At 46.0% G+C, this 24,657-nt stretch overlaps 1 protein-coding gene and 1 non-coding gene across 2 annotated transcripts in view; both read left to right on the top strand.

Annotated features, from left to right (window-relative positions):
- The window catches only part of LOC110517701 (CD5 antigen-like), a 177,630-nt gene that overhangs the window by 6,977 nt on the left and 145,996 nt on the right, over positions 1 to 24,657 (top strand). The window lies entirely within an intron of this gene.
- On the top strand, positions 1,588 to 2,239 carry LOC110516372. Its single transcript, XR_005037619.1, has 2 exons — positions 1,588 to 1,725; positions 2,151 to 2,239. It is a non-coding gene; the product is annotated as an uncharacterized LOC110516372 (transcript).

The following is a 24,657-nucleotide window of genomic DNA, read 5'->3' as shown; positions in this document are numbered from 1 at the left end:
CTGCTGCCTTGGCAGGAACTAATGGGGATCCATAATATATACAAATAATCTTATCAATATATGTGTCTCTCTTTACTCTCGGATTCAAATATGCTTATTAGCATCAAAGTAGACAACATGCAAGACTACAAAACCCTGCAAGCTCCTGCAAGTCATCTCTAGCCAACACATTTCACAGAACAGTTCATAGAATTGTCCATTGAAATAAATGTTGACAATTTAATCACTGCTACATTAAGGCCTGATTGGTGGAGTGCTGCAGAGATGGTTGTCCTTCTGGAAGGTTCTCCCGTCTCCACAGAGGAAATCTGGAGCTTTGTCAGAGTGAACATCGGGTTCTTGTTTACCTCCTTGACCAAGGCCCTTCTCCCCCGATTTCTCAGTTTGGCCGGGCGGCCAGCTCTAGAAAGAGTATTGGTGGTTCCAAACTTCTTCCATTTAAGAATGATGGAACCGCTAAAATTGTGTTCATGGGGACCGTCAATGCTGCAGACATTTTTGGTACCTTTCCACAGATCTGTGCCTCGACACAATCCTGTCTCAGAGCTCTACGGACAATTCCTTTGACCTCATGGCTTGGTTTTTGCTCTGACATGCACTGTAAACTGTGGGACCTTATAAAGACAGGTGTGTGCCTTCAATTGGATGAAACACTAAACCCATGATTTAGATGTATTAAGAACAAGTTGATTGACAAAGTCATGAAAAATTAAATTAACCCCATTTTGGCTGTGATAAAAGATATGCCCCAGGTCAAAATGATCCATGTCAGAACTATCGTTCAATGTAAATATGTAGTGGGTCTAAATGATCCCTGTCAGAACTATGGTTCAATGTAAATATGTAGTGGGTCTAGAGTTTGTTTTAAATTGTCACTCATTAAAAGCGAATAAATCAACACATGCTTCTCTTTGAACGACATAATATAATAATCAACTTTAATGAAATAAATGAAAAATAAACGTTTGGTTCCTCAACTGCGTTGCCACTCCAGTCAGCAGATGGCGATGTGCGTCTTTTAGGTTCAGGCGACGCTGCCAGTGTGACGTATAATCTAGTGGACGGGACGCTCCTTCAACAACAACAGTTAGACACCTCGGTAGCTTTATAGCAAACATAGCTACAACATTCACTCTCTTTACACTCTTTTGGTGTATATTAGTCGCTGTGTATTAAACACACTTCTGTCGTATGTACGTGTTGGCCCATTTAATTATATAATTACGTTGTTTGTCAGCTAGCTGGTTTGCTAAATTAGCTTAGAACTAGGCTAGTTGCTAATGCTAGCTAGCGAACATCTCCGACCATGAGTTCACTAAGTTACTCTCCTCCTGCTAAAGAAGAGGAGGTCTTCTGGACGGAGAAAGAAGTTCTCCTGAAAGAGGAGGAGGAAGAGAAGGATGTTTCAATACAAAAACAAGTAGAGGGTGAGGCTGTTCCCGTGAAAGAAGAAGAGAAAGACGTTTCAGTGGAAGAAAAGGAAGACTCGTTCAGAGTGAAAGAGGAGGAGGATGTTACAGTAAAAGAAGAGGAAGCGGAGAGAGGAGGATGCAGTTTATGGAGTGAAAGAGGGGGAGATGACTGTCACATCGACAAAAGAGGAGGAAGAGGAGGACACTGGATATCTGGGCCCGGTTTCCCCAACGCATCTTAACGCATCCTATGGTTCTAACGGTGAACTCAGCCGTAAGATGGTTTTGAGAAACCGGGCCGTGATTAACACTAGTAAGTACTGTCTTAAAAACAGAGGCACAAACTCTGCAGTTGTTGAACTGATGTGTGGTGTTAAAGGGGAAATATGTAATTGCTACATTTATATTATTTATAGCCATTGATTCTTGAAGAATATAACACATGCCTCATGAGCTTAGTTCAACTGTTGTACCCCATCAGAACCCCAAATAAGATTTTTTATTCCAATGTTTAGAAACAATGTGAATCAACACTGTATAGCCTCAACATGGTTAAAACTATAATGTTGATTTCATGGATGGTCAGTCCTTGCATCCGTAGGTCTGTCTATGAATTTGAGAGTAGTTACATTTCTCTAGACCCATCCATCATCTTATTACCAAAACAGTGGTGGAATGACATCTTTGTTATTGTTTGAACTGCAGATTGGTTGATCGATTGATTTGGCTTTTTTAAAGGGACAACCTAGGATTTAAACAGCAACAAAATGGCTGCCCTGAGACTTGGTTTGGTAAACAGCTGAGGGAAAGTCCAGACCTGAATCCAATCGAGAATCTGTGGAAAGAACTGAAAACTGCTGTTCACAAATGCTCTCCATCCAACCTCACTGAGCTCGAGCTGTTTTGCAAGGAGGAATGGGAAAAAATGTCAGTCTCTCGATGTGCAAAACTGATAGAGACATACCCCAAGCGACTTACAGCTGTAATCGCAGCAAAAGGTGGCGCTACAAAGTATTAACTTAAGGGGGCTGAATAATTTTGCACGCCCAATTTTTCAGTTTTTGATTTGTTAAAAAAGTTTGAAATATCCAATAAATGTCGTTCCACTTCATGATTGTGTCCCACTTGTTGTTGATTCTTCACAAAAAAATACAGTTTTATATTTTTATGTTTGAAGCCTGAAATGTGGCAAAAGGTCGCAAAGTTCAAGGGGGCCGAATACTTTCGCAAGGAACTGTATCTCCCATTTCCATGTGTTTTTAGTTGTGTTTGTTTCAACAGCACCAACAACCTGATTTGTCCGCTAACCAGTGATACTTATTGCTTATACTTAATACTTATTTTACACCATAATTTGCAAATAAATTCATTAAAAATCCTACAATGTGATTTTCTGGATTTTTTTTTCTCATTTTGTCTGTCATAGTTGAAGTGTACCTATGATGAAAATTACAGGCCTCGCTCATCTTTTTAAGTGGGAGAACTTGCACAATTGGTGGCTGACTAAATACTTTTTTGCCCCACTGTACACTAAATACATGTAATATAGCCTATACAGTCTGATCCTTACATAACATTCTAACCACTACCCTGCTGCCCCAATAATACACTAAATACATGTAATATAGCCTATACAGTCTGATCCTTACATAACATTCTAACCACTACCCTGCTGCCCCAATAATACACTATATACATGTAATATAGCCTATACAGTCTGATCCTTACATAACATTCTAACCACTACCCTGCTGCCCCAATAATACACTATATACATGTAATATAGCCTATACAGTCTGATCCTTACATAACATTCTAACCACTACCCTGCTGCCCCAATAATACACTAAATACATGTAATATAGCCTATACAGTCTGATCCTTACATAACATTCTAACCACTACCCTGCTGCCCCAATAATACACTAAACACATGTAATATAGCCTATACAGTCTGATCCTTACATAACATTCTAACCACTACCCTGCTGCCCCAATAATACACTAAATACATGTAATATAGCCTATACAGTCTGATCCTTACATAACATTCTAACCACTACCCTGCTGCCCCAATAATACACTATATACATGTAATATAGCCTATACAGTCTGATCCTTACATAACATTCTAACCACTACCCTGCTGCCCCAATAATACACTAAATACATGTAATATAGCCTATACAGTCTGATCCTTACATAACATTCTAACCACTACCCTGCTGCCCCATTACTACACTAAATACATGTAATATAGCCTATACAGTCTGATCCTTACATAACATTCTAACCACTACCCTGCTGCCCCATTACTACACTAAATACATGTAATATAGCCTATACAGTCTGATCATTACATAACATTCTAACCACTACCCTGCTGCCCCAATAATACACTAAATACATGTAATATAGCCTATACAGTCTGATCCTTACATAACATTCTAACCACTACCCTGCTGCCCCAATAATACACTAAATACATGTAATATAGCCTATACAGTCTGATCCTTACATAACATTCTAACCACTAGGCTACCCTGCTGCCACAATAATACACTAAATACATGTAATATAGCCTATACAGTCTGATCCTTACATAACATTCTAACCACTACCCTGCTGCCCCAATAATACACTAAATACATGTAATATAGCCTATACAGTCTGATCCTTACATAACATTCTAACCACTAGGCTACCCTGCTGCCTCAATAATTCACTAAATACATGTAATATAGCCTATACAGTCTGATCCTTACATAACATTCTAACCACTACCCTGCTGCCCCAATACTACACTATATGCATGTAATATAGCCTATACAGTCTGATCCTTACATACCATTCTAACCACTACCCTGCTGCCCCAATAATACACTAAATCCATGTAATATAGCCTATACAGTCTGATCCTTACATAACATTCTAACCACTACCCTGCTGCCCCAATAATACACTATATGCATGTAATATAGCCTATACAGTCTGATCCTTACATACCATTCTAACCACTACCCTGCTGCCCCAATAATACACTAAATCCATGTAATATAGCCTATACAGTCTGATCCTTACATAACATTCTAACCACTACCCTGCTGCCCCAATAATACACTAAATACATGTAATATAGCCTATACAGTCTGATCCTTACATAACATTCTAACCACTACCCTGCTGCCCCAATAATACACTAAATACATGTAATATAGCCTATACAGTCTGATCCTTATATAACATTCTAACCACTAGGCTACCCTGCTGCCCCAATAATACACTAAATACATGTAATATAGCCTATACAGTCTGATCCTTACATAACATTCTAACCACTACCCTGCTGCCCCAATAATACACTAAATACATGTAATATAGCCTATACAGTCTGATCCTTACATAACATTATAACCACTACCCTGCTGCCCCAATAATACACTAAATACATGTAATATAGCCTATACAGTCTGATCCTTACATAACATTCTAACCACTAGGCTACCCTGCTGCCCCAATATTGTGAGAGGTGATATTCTCCTGGACCAGACAGCATCACAGGTGATATTCTCCAGGACCAGACAGCATCACAGGTGATATTCTACCGGACCAGACAGCAGGGGGTATGCAAATGCCCATGATTTTGGATTGAGATGTTTGACGATCAGGTGTCCACATACTTTTGTTGATTTCGTGTATATACTACAGGCACGCAGGCAGGCAGGCCCTCCTCTTCTCTTCTCCCCCTCTCCTCCTCTCTTCTCTTATCCCCCCTCTCCCCTCCTCTTCTCCCCCCTCCTCTCCTCTTCTCCCCCCTCTCCTCTTCTCCCTTCTCTCCTCTTCTCTCCCTCTCCTCTCCTCTCCTCTTCTCCCCCCTCTCCTCTCCTCTTCTCCCCTCTCCTCTTCTCCCTTCTCTTCTCCTCTTCTCCCCCTCTCCTCTTCTCTTCTCCCCCTCTCCTCTTCTATTCTCCCCCCTCTCCTCTCCTCTCTCCCCCCTCCTCTCCTCTTCTCCCCCTCTCCTCTCCTCTCCTCTTCTCCCCCTCTCCTCTTCTCTTCTCTTATCCCCCCTCTCCCCTCCTCTTCTCCCCCCTCCTCTCCTCTTCTCCCCCCTCTCCCCTCCTCTTCTCCCCCCCTCCTCTCCTATTCTCCCCCCTCTCCTCTCCTCTCTCCCCCCTCCTCTCCTCTTCTCCCCCTCTCCTCTCATCTTCTCTTCTCCCCCCTCTCCTCTCCTCTTCTCCCCCCTCCTCTCCTCTTCTCCCCCTCTCCTCTTCTCCCTTCTCTCCTCTCCTCTTCTCCCCCTCTCCTCTCCTCTTCTCCCTTCTCTCCTCTCCTCTTCTCCCCCCTCTCCTCTCCTCTTCTCACTTCTCTCCTCTCCTCTTCTCTCCCCTCTCCTCTTCTCCCTTCTATCCTCTTCTCCCTTCTCTCCTCTTCTCCCCCCTCTCCTCTCCTCTTCTCCCCCCTCTTCTCATCTTCTCCCTCCTCTCCTCTTCTCCCCCCTCGTCTCTCCTCTTCTACCCCCTCTCCTCTTCTGCCCCCTCTCCTCTTCTGCCCCCTCTCCTCTTCTCCCCCCTCTTCTCCCCCTCTTCTCTCCTCTTCTCCCCCCTCTTCTCTCCTCTTCTCCCCCCTCGTCTCTCCTCTTCTGCCCCCTCTCCTCTCCTCTTCTGCCCCCTCTCCTCTTCTTCCTCCTCTCCTCTTCTCCCCCCTCCCCTTCTCCCCCCTCTCCTCTTCTCCTCCCTCTCCTCTCCTCTTCTCCCCCTCTCCTCTTCTCCTCCCTCTCCTCTCCTCTTCTCCTCCCTCTCCTCTTCTCCCCCCTCTCCTCTCCTCTTCTCCCCCTTTCCCCTTCTTCTACCTCCCCTTACTTTATTTAATATAAATTAAAGGATAGGAGGGAGACAGAGAGGGGGAGGGGAAGGGAAGTAGGGTAGAGAGGGAGGAGGGGGAGAGAGAGAATATATTTTTATCACTGTCTTCTCACCAGTGATGTCATCATAACCAGTAACCTGTTCCTCTCTTGGCCCAGCCCAGCCTGACCCTGACATATAGCATCAGGCCTGTTGAGTTGACTTGGGTAACAGACCTCTAGCTTCTACACCACATCCCCCCTTCTCCTGCTCTAACATGAGACCTCATCAGTACTCATTTTGGGTGCTGGTACTGTTTATATTGAGGTGCTGGAACATTAAGCCAATATTCTATAAGAGGTGAACTCAGGCAGTAGAAAGTTAGAGGTGATATTATAGCACACACTATGTGTAACTTTGCTGCTCTGCCAGCAGTTTCCTGTGGAGTTTTTCTAATGTCAGTGTTTCCTGTAGGTTGGTGGGTTTAACCACTGATCTTGTCTGCTTAAAAGTGGGTCACATATAAGTAAGGAAGTAATGACATAGAAGTCATATAGCCAAGCAGTATTTCTCAGGAGGGGGAGGGAGAGGAGAGAGAGAGAGGACATACTGACAGACTGGGTTGGGAGAAGGAGACACGGGAGGAGAGAGAGAGAGAGGACATACTGACAGACTGGGATGTGAGAAGGGGATATGGGAGGAGAGAGAGAGGACATACTGACAGACTGCGTTGGGAGAAGGGGACATGGGAGGAGGATGAGAGAGAGAGAGCGAGAGAGAGAGAGAGAGAGGACATACTGACAGACTGGGTTGGGAGAAGGAGACACGGGAGGAGAGAGAGAGAGAGAGGACATACTGACAGACTGGGTTGGGAGAAGGAGACATGGGAGGAGGATGAGAGAGAGAGGACATACTGACAGACTGGGATGTGAGAAGGGGACATGGGAGGAGAGAGAGAGAGAGGACATACTGACAGACTGGGTTGGGAGAAGGGGACATGGGAGGAGGATGAGAGAGAGAGAGAGAGCGAGAGAGAGAGAGAGAGTACATACTGACAGACTGGGTTGGGAGAAGGAGACACGGGAGGAGGAAGAGAGATGAGAGAAACTCAGCAAAAAAAGAAATGTCCCTTTTTCAGGACCCTGTCTTTCAAAGATAATTTGTAAAAATCCAAATAACTTCACAGATCTTCATTGTGAAGGGTTTAACACTGTTTTTCATGCTTGTTCAGTGACCCATAAACAATGAATGAACGTGCACCTGTGTAACGGTCGTTAAGACACTAACAGCTTACAGATGGTAGGCAATTAAGGTCACTGTTATGAAAACTTAGGACACTAAAGAGGCCTTTCTACTGATTGAAAAACACCAAAAGAAAGATGCCCAGGGTCCCTGCTCATCTGCGTGAACGTGCCTTAGGCATGCTGCAAGGAGGCATGACAACTGCAGATGTGGCCAGGGCAATAAATTGCAATGTCCGTACTGTGAAACGCCTAAGACAGCTCTATAGGGAGACAGGATGGACAGCTGATGATCCTCGCAGTGGCAGACCATGTGTAACAACATCTGCACAGGATCGGTACATCCAAACATCACACCTATGGGAAAAGGTACAGGATGGCAACAACTGCCCGAGTTACACCAGGAATGCACAATCCCTCCATCAGTGCTCAGACTGTCCGCAATAGGCTGAGAGAGGCTGGACTGAGGGCTTGTAGGCCTGTTGTAACGCAGGTCCTCACCAGACATCACTGGCAACAACGTCACCTATGGGCACAAACCCACCGTCGCTGGACCAGACAGGACTGGCAAAAGTGCTCTTCACTGATGAGTCGCGGTTTTGTCTCACCAGGGGTGAGGAAGGAATGAGCGTTTACACCGAGGCCTGTACTCTGGAGCGGGATCGATTTGCAGGTGGAGGGTCCGTCATGGTCTGGGGCGGTGTGTCACAGCATCATCGGACTGAGCTTGTTGTCATTGCAGGTTGTCTCAATGCTGTGCGTTACAGGGAAGACATCCTCCTCCCTCATGTGGTACCCTTCCTGCAGGCTCATCCTGACATGACCCTCCAGCATGACAATGCCACCAGCATTACTGCTCGTTCTGTGCGTGATTTCCTGCAAGTTAGGAATATCAGTGTTCTGCCAAGGCCAGCGAAGAACCCAGATCTCAATCCCATTGAGCACGTCTGGGACCTGTTGGATAGGAGGGCGAGGGCTAGGGCACGTCTGGGACCTGTTGGATCGGAGGGTGAGGTCTAGTGCATGTCTGGGACCTGTTGGATCGGAGGGTGAGGGCTAGGGCATGTCTGGGTACTGAAATGTCTGGGAACTTGCAGGTGTCTTGGTGGAACATTGGGGTGACATCTCACAGCAAGAACTAGCAAATATGGTGCAGACCATGAGGAGGAGATGCACTACAGTACTTAATGCAGCTGGTGGCCACACCAGATACTGACTGTTACTTTTGATTTTGACTCTCTCCCCCCTTTGTTCAGGGACACATTTTTCAATTTCTGTTAGTCACATGTCTGTGGAACTTGTTCAGTTCATGTCTCAGTTGTTGAATCTTGTTATGTTCATACAAATATTTACACTTGTTAAGTTTGCTGAAAATAAAGGCAGTTGACAGTGAGAGGACGTTTCTTTTTTTGCTGAGTTTAGTTCTTACTGACAGACTGGGTTGGTAGAAGGAGACAGGGGAGGAGAGAGAGATGAGAGAGAGAGAGAGATAGGACTTATTGACAGACTGCGTTGGTAGAAGGAGACAGGGGAGGAGGGAGAGAGAGATGAGAGAGAGAGAGAGAGATAGGACTTATTGACAGACTGAGTTGGTAGAAGGAGACAGGGGAGGAGGGAGAGAGAGATGAGAGAGAGAGATAGGACTTATTGACAGACTGAGTTGGTAGAAGGAGACAGGGGAGGACGGAGAGAGAGATGAGAGAGAGATATGACTTATTGACAGACTGAGTTGGTAGAAGGAGACAGGGGAGGAGAGAGAGATGAGAGAGAGAGAGAGAGAGATAGGACTTATTGACAGACTGGGTTGGTAGAAGGAGACAGGGGAGGAGGGAGAGAGATGAGAGAGAGAGATATGACTTATTGACAGACTGAGTTGGTAGAAGGAGACAGGGGAGGAGGGAGAGAGAGGTGAGAGAGAGATAGGACTTACTGACAGACTGGGTTGGTAGAAGGAAACAGGGGAGGAGGGAGAGAGAGATGAGAGATAGGACTTATTGACAGACTGTGTTGGTAGAAGGAGACAGGGGAGGAGGGAGAGAGAGAGAGAGAGAGATATGACTTAATGACAGACTGAGTTGGTAGAAGGAGACAGGGGAGGAGGGAGAGAGAGAGAGAGAGATAGGACTTATTGACAGACTGAGTTGGTAGAAGGAGACAGGGGAGGAGGGAGAGAGAGATGAGAGAGAGAGAGAGATATGACTTATTGACAGACTGGGTTGGTAGAAGGAGACAGGGGAGGAGGGAGAGATAGATGAGAGAGAGAGAGAGATAGGACTTATTGACAGACTGAGTTGGTAGAAGGAGACGGGAGGAGGGAGAGAGAGATGAGAGAGAGAGATAGGACTTATTGACAGACTGAGTTGGTAGAAGGAGACAGGGGAGGAGGGAGAGAGAGATGAGAGAGAGAGATATGACTTATTGACAGACTGAGTTGGTAGAAGGAGACAGGGGAGGAGGGAGAGAGAGATGAGAGAGAGAGATAGGACTTATTGACAGACTGAGTTGGTAGAAGGAGACAGGGGAGGAGGGAGAGATAGATGAGAGAGAGAGAGATAGGACTTATTGACAGACTGAGTTGGTAGAAGGAGACAGGGGAGGAGGGAGAGAGAGATGAGAGAGAGAGAGAGAGATAGGACTTAATGACAGACTGAGTTGGTAGAAGGAGACAGGGGAGGAGGGAGAGAGAGATGAGAGAGAGAGAGAGATAGGACTTATTGAGACTGGGTTGGTAGAAGGAGACAGGGGAGGAGGGAGAGATAGATGAGAGAGAGAGAGATAGGACTTATTGACAGACTGAGTTGGTAGAAGGAGACAGGGGAGGAGGGAGAGATAGATGAGAGAGAGAGAGATAGGACTTATTGACAGACTGAGTTGGTAGAAGGAGACAGGGGAGGAGGGAGAGAGAGATGAGAGAGAGAGATAGGACTTATTGACAGACTGGGTTGGTAGAAGGAGACAGGGGAGGAGGGAGAGAGAGAGAGAGATAGGACTTATTGACAGACTGAGTTGGTAGAAGGAGACAGGGGAGGAGGGAGAGAGAGATGAGAGAGAGAGAGAGATATGACTTATTGACAGACTGGGTTGGTAGAAGGAGACAGGGGAGGAGGGAGAGATAGATGAGAGAGAGAGAGATAGGACTTATTGACAGACTGAGTTGGTAGAAGGAGACAGCGGAGGAGGGAGAGAGAGATGATAGAGAGAGAGAGATAGGACTTATTGACAGACTGAGTTGGTAGAAGGAGACGGGAGGAGGGAGAGAGAGATGAGAGAGAGAGATAGGACTTATTGACAGACTGAGTTGGTAGAAGGAGACAGGGGAGGAGGGAGAGAGAGATGAGAGAGAGATATAGGACTTATTGACAGACTGGGTTGGTAGAAGGAAACAGGGGAGGAGGGAGAGAGAGATGAGAGATAGGACTTATTGACAGACTGTGTTGGTAGAAGGAGACAGGGGAGGAGGGAGAGAGAGAGAGAGAGAGATATGACTTAATGACAGACTGAGTTGGTAGAAGGAGACAGGGGAGGAGGGAGAGAGAGAGAGAGAGATAGGACTTATTGACAGACTGAGTTGGTAGAAGGAGACAGGGGAGGAGGGAGAGAGAGATGAGAGAGAGATATGACTTATTGACAGACTGGGTTGGTAGAAGGAGACAGGGGAGGAGGGAGAGATAGATGAGAGAGAGAGAGATAGGACTTATTGACAGACTGAGTTGGTAGAAGGAGTCAGGGGAGGAGGGAGAGAGAGATGAGAGAGAGAGAGAGATAGGACTTATTGACAGACTGAGTTGGTAGAAGGAGACGGGAGGAGGGAGAGAGAGATGAGAGAGAGAGATAGGACTTATTGACAGACTGAGTTGGTAGAAGGAGACAGGGGAGGAGGGAGAGAGAGATGAGAGAGAGAGATATGACTTATTGACAGACTGAGTTGGTAGAAGGAGACAGGGGAGGAGGGAGAGAGAGATGAGAGAGAGAGATAGGACTTATTGACAGACTGAGTTGGTAGAAGGAGACAGGGGAGGAGGGAGAGATAGATGAGAGAGAGAGAGATAGGACTTATTGACAGACTGAGTTGGTAGAAGGAGACAGGGGAGGAGGGAGAGAGAGATGAGAGAGAGAGAGATAGGACTTAATGACAGACTGAGTTGGTAGAAGGAGACAGGGGAGGAGGGAGAGAGAGATGAGAGAGAGAGAGAGATAGGACTTATTGAGACTGGGTTGGTAGAAGGAGACAGGGGAGGAGGGAGAGATAGATGAGAGAGAGAGAGATAGGACTTATTGACAGACTGAGTTGGTAGAAGGAGACAGGGGAGGAGGGAGAGATAGATGAGAGAGAGAGAGATAGGACTTATTGACAGACTGAGTTGGTAGAAGGAGACAGGGGAGGAGGGAGAGAGAGATGAGAGAGAGAGATAGGACTTATTGACAGACTGGGTTGGTAGAAGGAGACAGGGGAGGAGGGAGAGAGAGATGAGAGAGAGAGATATGACTTATTGACAGACTGAGTTGGTAGAAGGAGACAGGGGAGGAGGGAGAGAGATATGAGAGAGAGAGATAGGACTTATTGACAGACTGGGTTGGTAGAAGGAGACAGGGGAGGAGGGAGAGAGAGATGAGAGAGAGAGATAGGACTTATTGACAGACTGAGTTGGTAGAAGGAGACAGGGGGAGGAGGGAGAGAGAGAGAGAGAGAGAGAGGAGTTATTGACAGACTGAGTTGGTAGAAGGAGACAGGGGAGGAGGGAGAGAAAAACTGACATTTAAATCAGCTGAATATATTTTATCACTGACTTCTCACCAGTGATGTCATCATAACCAGTAACCTGTTCCTCTCTTGGCCCAGCCCAGCCTGACCCTGACATATAGCATCAGGCCTGTTGAGTTGACTTGGGTAACAGACCTCTAGCTTCTACACCACATCCCCCCTTCTCCTGCTCTAACATGAGACCTCATCAGTACTCATTTTGGTTGCTGGTACTGTTTATATTTAGGTGCTGGAACATTAAGTCAATATTCTATAAGAGGTGAACTCAAGCAGTAGAAAGTTAGAGGTGATATTATAGGACACTATGTGTAACTTTGCTGCTCTGTCAGCAGTTTCCTGTGGAGTTTTTCTAATGTCAGTGTTTCCTGTATGTAGGTGGGTTTAACTGATCTTATCTGTTTAGTTTGTCACGTCATAGAAGTAAGGAAGTAATGACATAGAAGTCATATAGTCTAGCAGTATTTCTCACTCTTCAGTCCTCTCTTCATGACAGTAGACTTGTTTCGCTCAGTGGAGCCCCAGTTAGAGGCAGATATGATACCTGCAGTGGTACTGATGACCCTGTTGTGGAGCACAGGTATGATGCTGTTATACTGATATACACTTGTGACAGTTACTGAGATATGTTTTGATATTGTAAGATATATTATAATTTGCAGGGTTAGTAAAATAACATACAACTGGAAGCAGACAGTAAAAATGTGTCTCAAAGCAGGACAATGATGTGATCACCTGTAAATGTACTTTACTGTAGTCTAACTGTCCATCTGGGGACAGGCACTAATGTCAGTTAAGTTGTGATGGTGTCATGCATCTGACTGTTGTATATTCAGTGTGTCAATGATTGATTGTATCTGTCTCTATGTAAATGAATGAGAGTATATATTATGTATTATATATTATATTGGTGTTATGTTAGAGTAGGAGAAGGGGGGGGTGTAGATGATAGAGGTATATGAGTAGAGTCAAGATCAACAGGTTCAACACTATGTCAAGAAAAGAGAGAGAGAACATGCGCGAGAGAGAGAGAGAGAGAGAGAGATGAGCAGCGTGACAGGGAGGAGAGAGTAGTGGAGGGGAGGGGACAGAGAAGGGGAGGGGAGAGAGGTGGGGAGGGGAGAGAAAAGGGGAGTGGAGAGAGAAGGGAGGGTGGAGAAGTGCAGGGGAGAGAGATTTTTGGAGGAGAGAGAATGCTAGGGGAGGGGAGAGAGGAGGGGAGGGGATATTTGTGGAGGAGTGAGAAATTGTCAAGGAAGGGCTCATGATTGCACACTGTGGTATTTTACCTAACAGATACGGGAGCTTGTCAATATTATATTTGTTTTCAAATTATTTTGGGGTCTTTGTAATCTGAGGGAAATATGTGTCTCTTATATCGTTGTACATTTGGCAGGAGGTTAGGAAGTACAGCTCAGTATCCAACTCATTTTGTGGGCAGTGGGCACATAGCCTGTCTCCTCTCTGCCTACCTCTCTCAATAGCAAGGCTATACTCACTAGTCTGTACATTGTCCATTTTTTTCTCCGTTTTCTATCAGTCACGGTGGTCAGATAGTTTGCCATCGTTTATCTATGTTTGGTTATAATTTGTTTGGGCCAGACTGTCTGAGTTCTGTCCTGAGGCTTTGTTGTGTTAGTAGTGGTTTGTGAACTAAGCTTCAGGACCAGCTGGATGAAGGGACTTTTCTCTATGTTCATCTCTTGGTATTTCAGTGCTGGTCTCTTGTTTTTATGTGGTTATAGACATTGAAGACTTGTTTCTGGATATTAATTAGTGATGGATATTAATTAGTGATGGGTATTAATTAGTGATGGATATTAATTAGTGATTGATATTAATTAGTGATGGGTATTAATTAGTGATGGATATTAATTAGTGATGGATATGAATTAGTGATGGATATTTATTAGTGATGGATATTAATTATTGATGGATATGAATTAGTGATGGATATTAATTAGTGATGGATATTAATTAGTGATGGATATTAATTAGTGATGGATATTAATTATTGCTGGATATTAATTAGTGATGGATATTAATTAGTGATGGATATTAATTAGTGATGGATATTAATTAGTGATTTCTCCATGCAGTATTTACAATCTTGATTGGTTAGTGGACCCCACAGTTTACCTCCATAAAGGGCAATTGGTTCTATTGTAGATTTTAATATTTTGTGTGAGGTTCTAATTGGTGTGTCAATTAGAACTTGTCTTTTGAACAAACGGTGCTCACAGTGGCAGACTGTCTGTTTAGGGCCAAATAGCATTTACATTCACTTTGAGATTTTGTAGTTGTGTAGTTCTAGATACTGTGTGGTTTATTATATTTCTAGTCAGTAAATATTTAATAATTGTGTAGTTCTAGATACTGTGTGGTTTATTATATTTCCTAGTCAGTAAATATGTAATAATTGTGTAGTTCTAGATACTGTGTGGTTTATTATATTTCCTAGTCAGTAAATATTTAATAATTGTGTAGTTCTAGATACTGTGTGGTTTATTATATTTCCTAGTCAGTAAATATGTAATAATTGTGTAGTTCTAGATACTGTGTGGTTTATTATATTTCTAGTCTGTAAATATTTAATAATTGTGTAGTTCTAGAAACTGTGTGGTTTATTATATTTCCTAGTCAGTAAATATTTAATAATTGTGTAGTTCTAGATACTGTGTGGGTTTATTATATTGTTGCCCACAGCAGTGAATGAAAGAGAAACCAGCAGGAATTTTGCCTCCCTTGATAAATGTTTTATTGATTAATAGCCAATCAGCGTTGAGCTAAACTGAGTGAGCTCAGCTGTGAATCACATCACAAGCCAAACATCATCGTTTACAGAAAAAATCTTGAATGCATCTCATTGTGTTGTTGTCTAGCTAGCTAAAATAATCACTTTCCTATATTAGCCATGGGTGGAGGGAGTTGGACTTGTTGTTTTTATTCTCTGTACTGGACAATGATTATAACAGAGATTCTGATCCAACCACAAATTCAACCTGCAATGGAGCAGGTTGAGAGCTTCAAGTTCCTTGGTGTCCACATTTCCAACAAACTAACATGGTCCAAGCACACCAAGACAGTTGTGAAGAGGGCACGACAAAACCTATTTCCCCTCAGGAGACTGAAAAGATTTGGCATGGGTCCTCAGATCCTCAAAAGGTTCTACAGCTGCACCATCGAGAGCATCCTGATGGGTTGCATCACTGCCTGGTATGGCAACTGCTCGGCCTTCGACCGCATGACACTATAGAGGGTAGTGCGTACGGCCCAGTACATCACTGGGGCCCAGCTCCCTGCCATCCAGGACCTCTATACCAGGCAGTGTCAGAGGAAAGCCCAGTACATCACTGGGGCCAAGCTTCCTGCCATCCAGGACCTCTATACCAGGCAGTGTCAGAGGAAAGCCCAGTACATCACTGGGGCCAAGCTTCCTGCCATCCAGGACCTCTATACCAGGCAGTGTCAGAGGAAAGCCCAGTACATCACTGGGGCCAAGCTTCCTGCCATCCAGGACCTCTATACCAGGCGGTGTCAGAGGAAAGCCCAGTACATCACTGGGGCCAAGCTTCCTGCCATCCAGGACCTCTATACCAGGCAGTGTCAGAGGAAAGCCCAGTACATCACTGGGGCCAAGCTTCCTGCCATCCAGGACCTCTATACCAGGCGGTGTCAGAGGAAGGCCCTAAAACATGTCAAATACCCCAGCCACCCTAGTCATAGACTGTTCTCTCTGCTACCGCACGGCAAGCAGTACCAGAGCACTAAGTCTAGGTTCAAGAGGCTTCTAAACAGCTTCTACCTCCATAAGAAGCCATAAGACTCCTGAACATCTAGTCAAATGGCTACCAAGACTATTTGCATTGCCCCCCCCCCCCCCCCCCCCCCTTACACCACTGCTACTCCCTGTTGTCATCTATGTGTGCATGGTCACTATAATAACTCTACCTACATGTCACTATAATAACTCTACCTACATGTGACTATAATAACTCTACCTACATGTCACTATAATAACTCTACCTACATGTGACTATAATAACTCTACCTACATGTGACTATAATAACTCTACCTACATGTGACTATAATAACTCTACCTACATGTGACTAATAACTCTACCTACATGTGACTATAATAACTCTACCTACATGTGACTATAATAACTCTACCTACATGTGACTATAATAACTCTAACTACATGTGACTATAATAACTCTACCTACATGTGACTATAATAACTCTACCTACATGTGACTAATAACTCTACCTACATGTGACTATAATAACTCTACCTACATGTGACTATAATAACTCTACCTACATGTGACTATAATAACTCTAACTACATGTGACTATAATAACTCTAACTACATGTGACTATAATAACTCTACCTACATGTGACTAATAACATTTGATTTGATTTGAAATTCATACGTTGTGGCCCTGGCCTGACAGGATGGAGGTTCAACATGTAGCTAGATGTAGTAGGCTAATGTTAACTAGCTGGCCTGACAGGATGGAAGTTCAACATGTAGCTAGATGTAGTAGGCTAATGTTAACTAGCTGGCCTGAGAGGATGGAAGTTCAACATGTAGCTAGATGAAGTAGGCTAATGTTAACTAGCTGGCCTGAGAGGATGGAAGTTCAAAATGTAGCTAGATGTGGTAGGTTAATGTTAACTAGCTGGCCTGAGAGGATGGAGGTTCAACATGTAGCTAGATGTAGTAGGCTAATGTTAACTAGCTGGCCTGAGAGGATGGAAGTTCAACATGTACTGTAGCTAGATGTAGTAGGCTAATGTTAACTAGCTGGCCTGACAGGATGGAAGATCAACATGTAGCTAGATGTAGTAGGTTAATGTTAACTAGCTGGCCTGACAGGATGGAGGTTCAACATGTAGCTAGATGTAGTAGGTTAATGTTAACTAGCTGGCCTGACAGGATGGAAGTTCAACATGTAGCTAGATGTAGTAGGCTAATGTTAACTAGCTGGCCTGAGAGGATGGAAGTTCAACATGTAGCTAGATGTATTAGGCTAATGTTAACTAGCTGGCCTGAGAGGATGGAAGTTCAACATGTAGCTAGATGTAGTAGGTTAATGTTAACTAGCTGGCCTGAGAGGATGGAGGTTCAACATGTAGCTAGATGTAGTAGGCTAATGTTAACTAGCTGGCCTGAGAGGATGGAAGTTCAACATGTACTGTAGCTAGATGTAGTAGGCTAATGTTAACTAGCTGGCCTGAGAGGATGGAGGTTCAACATGTACTGTAGCTAGATGTAGTAGGCTAATGTTAACTAGCTGGCCTGAGAGGATGGAGGTTCAACATGTACTGTAGCTAGATGTAGTAGGTTAATGTTAACTAGCTGGCCTGACAGGATGGAAGTTCAACATGTACTGTAGCTAGATGTGGTAGGCTAATGTTAACTAGCTGGCCTGAGAGGATGGAGGTTCAACATGTAGCTAGATGTAGTAGGCTAATGTTAACTAGCTGGCCTGAGAGGATGGAAGATCAACATGTACTGTAGCTAGATGTAGTAGGCTAATGTTAACTAGCTGGCCTGAGAGGATGGAAGATCAACATGTACTGTAGCTAGATGTAGTAGGCTAATGTTAACTAGCTGGCCTGAGAGGATGGAAGTTCAACATGTAGCTAGATGTAGTAGGCTAATGTTAACTAGCTGGCCTGAGAGGATGGAAGTTCAACATGTAGCTAGATGTAGTAGGTTAATGTTAACTAGCTGGCCTGGCACATCGTTGCCCATGAGGAGTCAACATGTGTTTTCTACTCACTCACACACACACACACACACACACACACACACACACACACACACACACACACACACACACACACACACACACACACACACACACACACACACACACACACACACACACACACACACAAACACACACACACACACACAATAGGAAAGGTATAACGATTGAGTTTACAGCCACATCATATTCAGAAACATGACCTTGCTTGACCTGCTGTAGGTCATGTATCTGTTTGTTACAGGTAAGATGTTTTGTGGACTTCACTGGACAGATGTTGCTCTCTGGTTTTGTGATGAAACAAAGGTGTCTTCTTATAATCTCGGTTTTAGGCTTATAAATCACTAGTCTAGTACATAACTCAACTCTCTCCCTGACCCCCACCAGTCTAGTACATAACTCAACTCTCTCCCTTGTTTATTCTCTATTTGATTAGGCCAGGGTGTGACTAGGGTGGGTACTCTAGTTTTTGTATATCTATGTTTCTATTTCTTTGTTGGTCTAGTATGGATCCCAATCAGAGGCAGCTGTTTATCGTTGTCTCTGATTGGGGATCATACTTAGGCAGCCCTTTTTCCCACCTTAGATTGTGGGATCTTGTTTTTGTATAGTTGCTGTGTTAGCGTTCCAAAACTTTACGTGTCGTTTATCTTTCTTGTTTTTTGGTGATCATTTAATAAATGTATGATGTACGCCTACCACGCTGCACCTTGGTCTAATCCATCTTTCAACGAACGTAACAGTAGGCCTATATTTATATCCACGCTGCACCTTGGTCTAATCCATCTTTCAACGAACGTAACAGTAGGCCTATATTTATATCCACGCTGCACCTTGGTCTAATCCATCTTTCAACGAACGTAACAGTAGGCCTATATTTATATCCACGCTGCACCTTGTCCTATCCATCTTTCAATGAACGTAACAGTAGGCCTATATTTATATCCACGCTGCACCTTGTCCTATCCATCTTTCAACGAACGTAACAGTAGGCCTATATTTATATCCACGCTGCACCTTGTCCTATCCATCTTTCAACGAACGTAACAGTAGGCCTATATTTGTCATGTACTGTCATGTTGTGTCTTGTCTCTGTCCTTTCCCTTCACCCTGTCTCCCTCTGCTGGTCGTTGTTAGGTTACCTTTTCTCCCCCGCTTTCCCCCAGCTGTTCCTTGTCTCCTCTGACTACCCATTCACCCCGTTTCCCACCTGTTCCCTTTTTCCCTCTGATTAGGTCCCTATATCTCTCTCTGTTTCTGTTCCTGTCCTTGTCGGATTCTTGTTTGTTGTGTTTCATGCCTGAGCCAGACTATCGTCATGTTTGCTGTAACCTTGTCCTGTCCTGTCGGAATCTGCCGGTCTATCTGAGCCTACCTATGTTTGGTTATTAAAGAAGCTCTGTTTAAGTTAGTTCGCTTTTGGGTCCTCATTCACTCACCATAACAGAAGAATCCGACCAAGAATGGACCCAGCGACTTCGGATCCTCTCCACTCAGCCGTCGGGATCCAGGGAGCGATGCTAGGCAGACACGAGCAGGAAGTGTCTGCTGCTCGACATGCCGTTGAGACCCTGGCCACCCAAGTCTCCAACCTCACAGAACAGGTTCACCATCTCCGCCTCGATCCACCGGCCACTTCCAGGGCTTTCGAATCTCCGGAGCCCAGAATCAATAACCCGCCGTGTTACTCTGGGGAGCCCACTGAATGCCGCTCGTTCCTCACCCAGTGTGATATTGTGTTTTCTCTCCAGCCCAACACTTACTCCAGGAGCACTGCTCGTGTCGCCTACGTCATATCTCTCCTTATTGGACGGGCTCGTGAGTGGGGCACGGCAATCTGGGAGGCAAGGGCTGAGTGTACTAACCAGTATCAGGACTTTAAGGAGGAGATGATACGGGTTTTTGATCGATCTGTTTTTGGGAGGAGGCTTCCAGGGCCCTGTCTTCCCTATGTCAAGGCAATCGATCCATAACAGACTACTCTATTGAGTTTCGCACTCTTGCTGTCTCCAGTGGCTGGAACGAGCCGGCCTTGCTCGCTCGTCTTCTGGAGGGTTTCCGCGCAGAGGTAAAGGATGAGATTCTCTCCCGGGAGGTTCCTTCCAGCGTGGATTCCTTGATTGAACTCGCTATTCGCATTGAGCGACGGGTTGATCTTCGTCACCGAGCTCGTGGAAAGGAGCTCGCGCTCTCCGTCGCCTCCCTCTCCGCATCACTACCATCTTCCTCTGCCGGCTCGGGTGCTGAGCCCATGCAGCTGGGAGGTATCCGCATCTCGACTAAGGAGAGGGAACGGAGAATCACCAACCGCCTCTGTCTCTATTGCGGTTCCGCTGGTCATTTTGTCACTTCATGTCCAGTAAAAGGCCAGAGCTCGTCAGTAAGCGGAGGGCTACTGGTGAGCGCTACTACTCCTGTCTCTCCTTCAAGATCCTGCACTACCTTGTCGGTCCATCTACGCTGGACCGGTTCGTCAGCTTCCTGCAGTGCCTTAATAGACTCTGGGGCGGAGGGCTGTTTTATGGACGAGACCTGGGCTCGGGAACATGACATTCCTCTCAGACAGTTAAAGGAGCCCACGGCCTTGTTCGCCCTGGATGGTAGTCCTCTCCCCAGGATTCAGCGTGAGACGCTACCTTTAACCCTCACTGTTTCTGGTAATCATAGTGAAACCATTTCTTTTTTAATTTTTCGTTCACCTTTTACACCTGTTGTTTTGGGCCATCCCTGGCTAGTTTGTCATAATCCTTCCATTAATTGGTCTAGTAATTCTATCCTCTCCTGGAACGTCTCTTGTCATGTGAAATGTTTAATGTCTGCTATCCCTCCTGTTTCCTCTGTCTCTTCTTCACAGGAGGAGCCTGGTGATTTGACAGGGGTGCCGGAGGAATATCACGATCTGCGCACGGTGTTCAGTCGGTCCAGGGCCACCTCTCTTCCTCCACACCGGTCGTATGATTGTAGTATTGATCTCCTTCCGGGAACCACCCCCCCCCGGGGTAGACTATACTCTCTGTCGGCTCCCGAACGTAAGGCTCTCGAAGATTATTTGTCTGTAGCTCTTGACGCCGGTACCATAGTCCCCTCCTCCTCTCCCGCCGGAGCGGGGTTTTTTTTTGTCAAGAAGAAGGACGGGTCTCTGCGCCCCTGCATAGATTATCGAGGGCTGAATGACATAACAGTGAAGAATCGTTATCCGCTTCCTCTTATGTCTTCAGCCTTCGAGATCCTGCAGGGAGCCAGGTTTTTCACTAAGTTGGACCTTCGTAACGCTTACCATCTCGTGCGCATCAGGGAGGGGGACGAGTGGAAGACGGCGTTTAACACTCCGTTAGGGCACTTTGAATACCGGGTTCTTCCTTTCGGCCTCGCTAACGCTCCAGCTGTCTTTCAGGCATTAGTCAATGATGTCCTGAGAGACATGCTGAACATCTTTGTTTTCGTTTACCTTGACGATATCCTGATTTTTTCACCGTCACTCCAGATTCATGTTCAGCACGTTCGACGTGTCCTCCAGCGCCTTTTAGAGAATTGTCTTTTTGTGAAGGCTGAGAAGTGCACTTTTCATGCCTCCTCCGTCACATTTCTCGGTTCTGTTATTTCCGCTGAAGGCATTAAGATGGATCCCGCTAAGGTCCAAGCTGTCATTGATTGGCCCGTCCCTAAGTCACGCGTCGAGCTGCAGCGCTTTCTCGGCTTCGCGAACTTCTATCGTCGTTTCATCCGTAATTTCGGTCAGGTGGCAGCTCCTCTCACAGCCCTTACTTCTGTCAAGACGTGCTTTAAGTGGTCCGTTTCCGCCCAGGGAGCTTTTGATCTCCTCAAGAATCGTTTTACATCCGCTCCTATCCTTGTTACACCTGACGTCTCTAGACAGTTCGTTGTCGAGGTTGACGCGTCAGAGGTGGGCGTGGGAGCCATCCTTTCTCAGCGCTCCCTCTCTGACGACAAGGTCCACCCATGCGCGTATTTTTCTCATCGCCTGTCGCCGTCGGAACGTAACTATGATGTGGGTAACCGCGAACTGCTCGCCATCCGGTTAGCCCTAGGCGAATGGCGACAGTGGTTGGAGGGGGCGACCGTTCCTTTTGTCGTTTGGACTGACCATAGGAACCTTGAGTACATCCGTTCTGCCAAACGACTTAATGCGCGTCAGGCGCGTTGGGCGCTGTTTTTCGCTCGTTTCGAGTTCGTGATTTCTTATCGTCCGGGCTCTAAGAACACCAAGCCTGATGCTTTGTCTCGTCTCTTCAGTTCTTCAGTAGCCTCCACTGACCCCGAGGGGATTCTCCCTGAGCGGCGTGTTGTCGGGTTGACTGTCTGGGGAATTGAGAGGCAGGTAAAACAAGCGCTCACTCACACTCCGTCGCCGCGCGCTTGTCCTAGGAACCTTCTTTTCGTTCCCGTTCCTACTCGTCTGGCCGTTCTTCAGTGGGCTCACTCTGCCAAGTTAGCCGGCCACCCTGGCGTTCGGGGTACGCTTGCTTCCATTCGCCAGCGTTTTTGGTGGCCCACCCGGGAGCATGACACGCGTCGTTTCGTGGCTGCTTGTTCGGTCTGCGCGCAGACTAAGTCCGGTAACTCTCCTCCTGCCGGCCGTCTCAGGCCGCTTCCTATTCCCTCTCGACCGTGGTCTCACATCGCCTTAGATTTTGTCACCGGACTGCCTTCGTCAGCGGGGAAGACTGTTATTCTTACGGTTGTCGATAGGTTCTCTAAGGCGGCTCATTTCATTCCCCTTGCTAAGCTTCCTTCTGCTAAAGAGACGGCACAAATCATCATCGAGAATGTTTTCAGAATTCATGGCCTTCCGTCAGACGTCGTTTCGGACAGAGGTCCGCAATTCACGTCTCAATTTTGGAGGGAGTTTTGCCGTTTGATTGGGGCTTCCGTCAGTCTCTCTTCCGGCTTTCACCCCCAGTCTAACGGTCAAGCAGAACGGGCCAATCAGACTATTGGTCGCATCTTACGCAGTCTTTCTTTTCGTAACCCTGCGTCTTGGTCAGAACAGCTCCCCTGGGCAGAATACGCCCACAACTCGCTTCCTTCGTCTGCGACCGGGCTATCTCCTTTTCAGAGTAGCCTCGGGTACCAGCCTCCGCTGTTCTCATCTCAGTTCGCCGAGTCCAGCGTCCCCTCCGCTCAGGCTTTTGTCCAACGTTGCGAGCGCACCTGGAAGAGGGTCAGGTCTGCACTTTGCCGTTATAGGACGCAGACTGTGAGGGCTGCTAATAAGCGTAGAACTAAGAGTCCTAGATATTGTCGCGGTCAGAGAGTTTGGCTCTCCACTCAGAACCTTCCCCTTAAGACGGCTTCTCGCAAGTTGACCCCGCGGTTCATTGGTCCGTTCCGTATTTCTCGGGTCATTAATCCTGTCGCAGTTCGACTTCTTCTTCCGCGATACCTTCGTCGCGTCCACCCGGTCTTCCATGTCTCCTGCATCAAGCCCGTCCTTCGCGCCCCCGCTCGTCTTCCCCCCCCCCCCCATCCTTGTCGAGGGCGCACCCATCTACAGGGTCCGTAGAATTTTGGACATGCGTCCTCGGGGCCGTGGTCACCAGTACCTCGTAGATTGGGAGGGGTACGGTCCTGAGGAGAGGAGTTGGGTTCCCTCTCGGGACGTGCTGGACCGTGCGCTGATCGAGGATTTCCTCCGTTGCCGCCAGGTTTCCTCCTCGAGTGCGCCAGGAGGCGCTCGGTGAGTGGGGGGGTACTGTCATGTACTGTCATGTTGTGTCTTGTCTCTGTCCTTTCCCTTCACCCTGTCTCCCTCTGCTGGTCGTTGTTAGGTTACCTTTTCTCCCCCGCTTTCCCCCAGCTGTTCCTTGTCTCCTCTGACTACCCATTCACCCCGTTTCCCACCTGTTCCCTTTTTCCCTCTGATTAGGTCCCTATATCTCTCTCTGTTTCTGTTCCTGTCCTTGTCGGATTCTTGTTTGTTGTGTTTCATGCCTGAGCCAGACTATCGTCATGTTTGCTGTAACCTTGTCCTGTCCTGTCGGAATCTGCCGGTCTATCTGAGCCTACCTATGTTTGGTTATTAAAGAAGCTCTGTTTAAGTTAGTTCGCTTTTGGGTCCTCATTCACTCACCATAACAATATTTATATCCACGCTGCACCTTGGTCTAATCCATCTTTCAACGAACGTAACAGTAGGCCTATATTTATATCCACGCTGCACCTTGGTCTAATCCATCTTTCAACGAACGTAACAGTAGGCCTATATTTATATCCACGCTGCACCTTGGTCTAATCCATCTTTCAACGAACGTAACAGTAGGCCTATATTTATATTCACGCTGCACCTTGGTCTAATCCATCTTTCAACGAACGTAACAGTAGGCCTATATTTATATCCACGCTGCACCTTGGTCTAATCCATCTTTCAACGAACGTAACAGTAGGCCTATATTTATATCCACGCTGCACCTTGGTCTAATCCATCTTTCAACGAACGTAACAGTAGGCCTATATTTATATTCACGCTGCACCTTGGTCTAATCCATCTTTCAACGAACGTAACAGTAGGCCTATATTTATATCCACGCTGCACCTTGGTCTAATCCATCTTTCAACGAACGTAACAGTAGGCCTATATTTATATCCACGCTGCACGTTGG

This window comes from Oncorhynchus mykiss, chromosome 19, assembly GCF_013265735.2.
Source record: "Oncorhynchus mykiss isolate Arlee chromosome 19, USDA_OmykA_1.1, whole genome shotgun sequence".
NCBI lineage: Eukaryota > Metazoa > Chordata > Actinopteri > Salmoniformes > Salmonidae > Oncorhynchus > Oncorhynchus mykiss.
The sequence above is the reverse complement of the archived record's forward strand: the minus strand, read 5'-3'. Positions and strand labels throughout refer to the sequence as shown.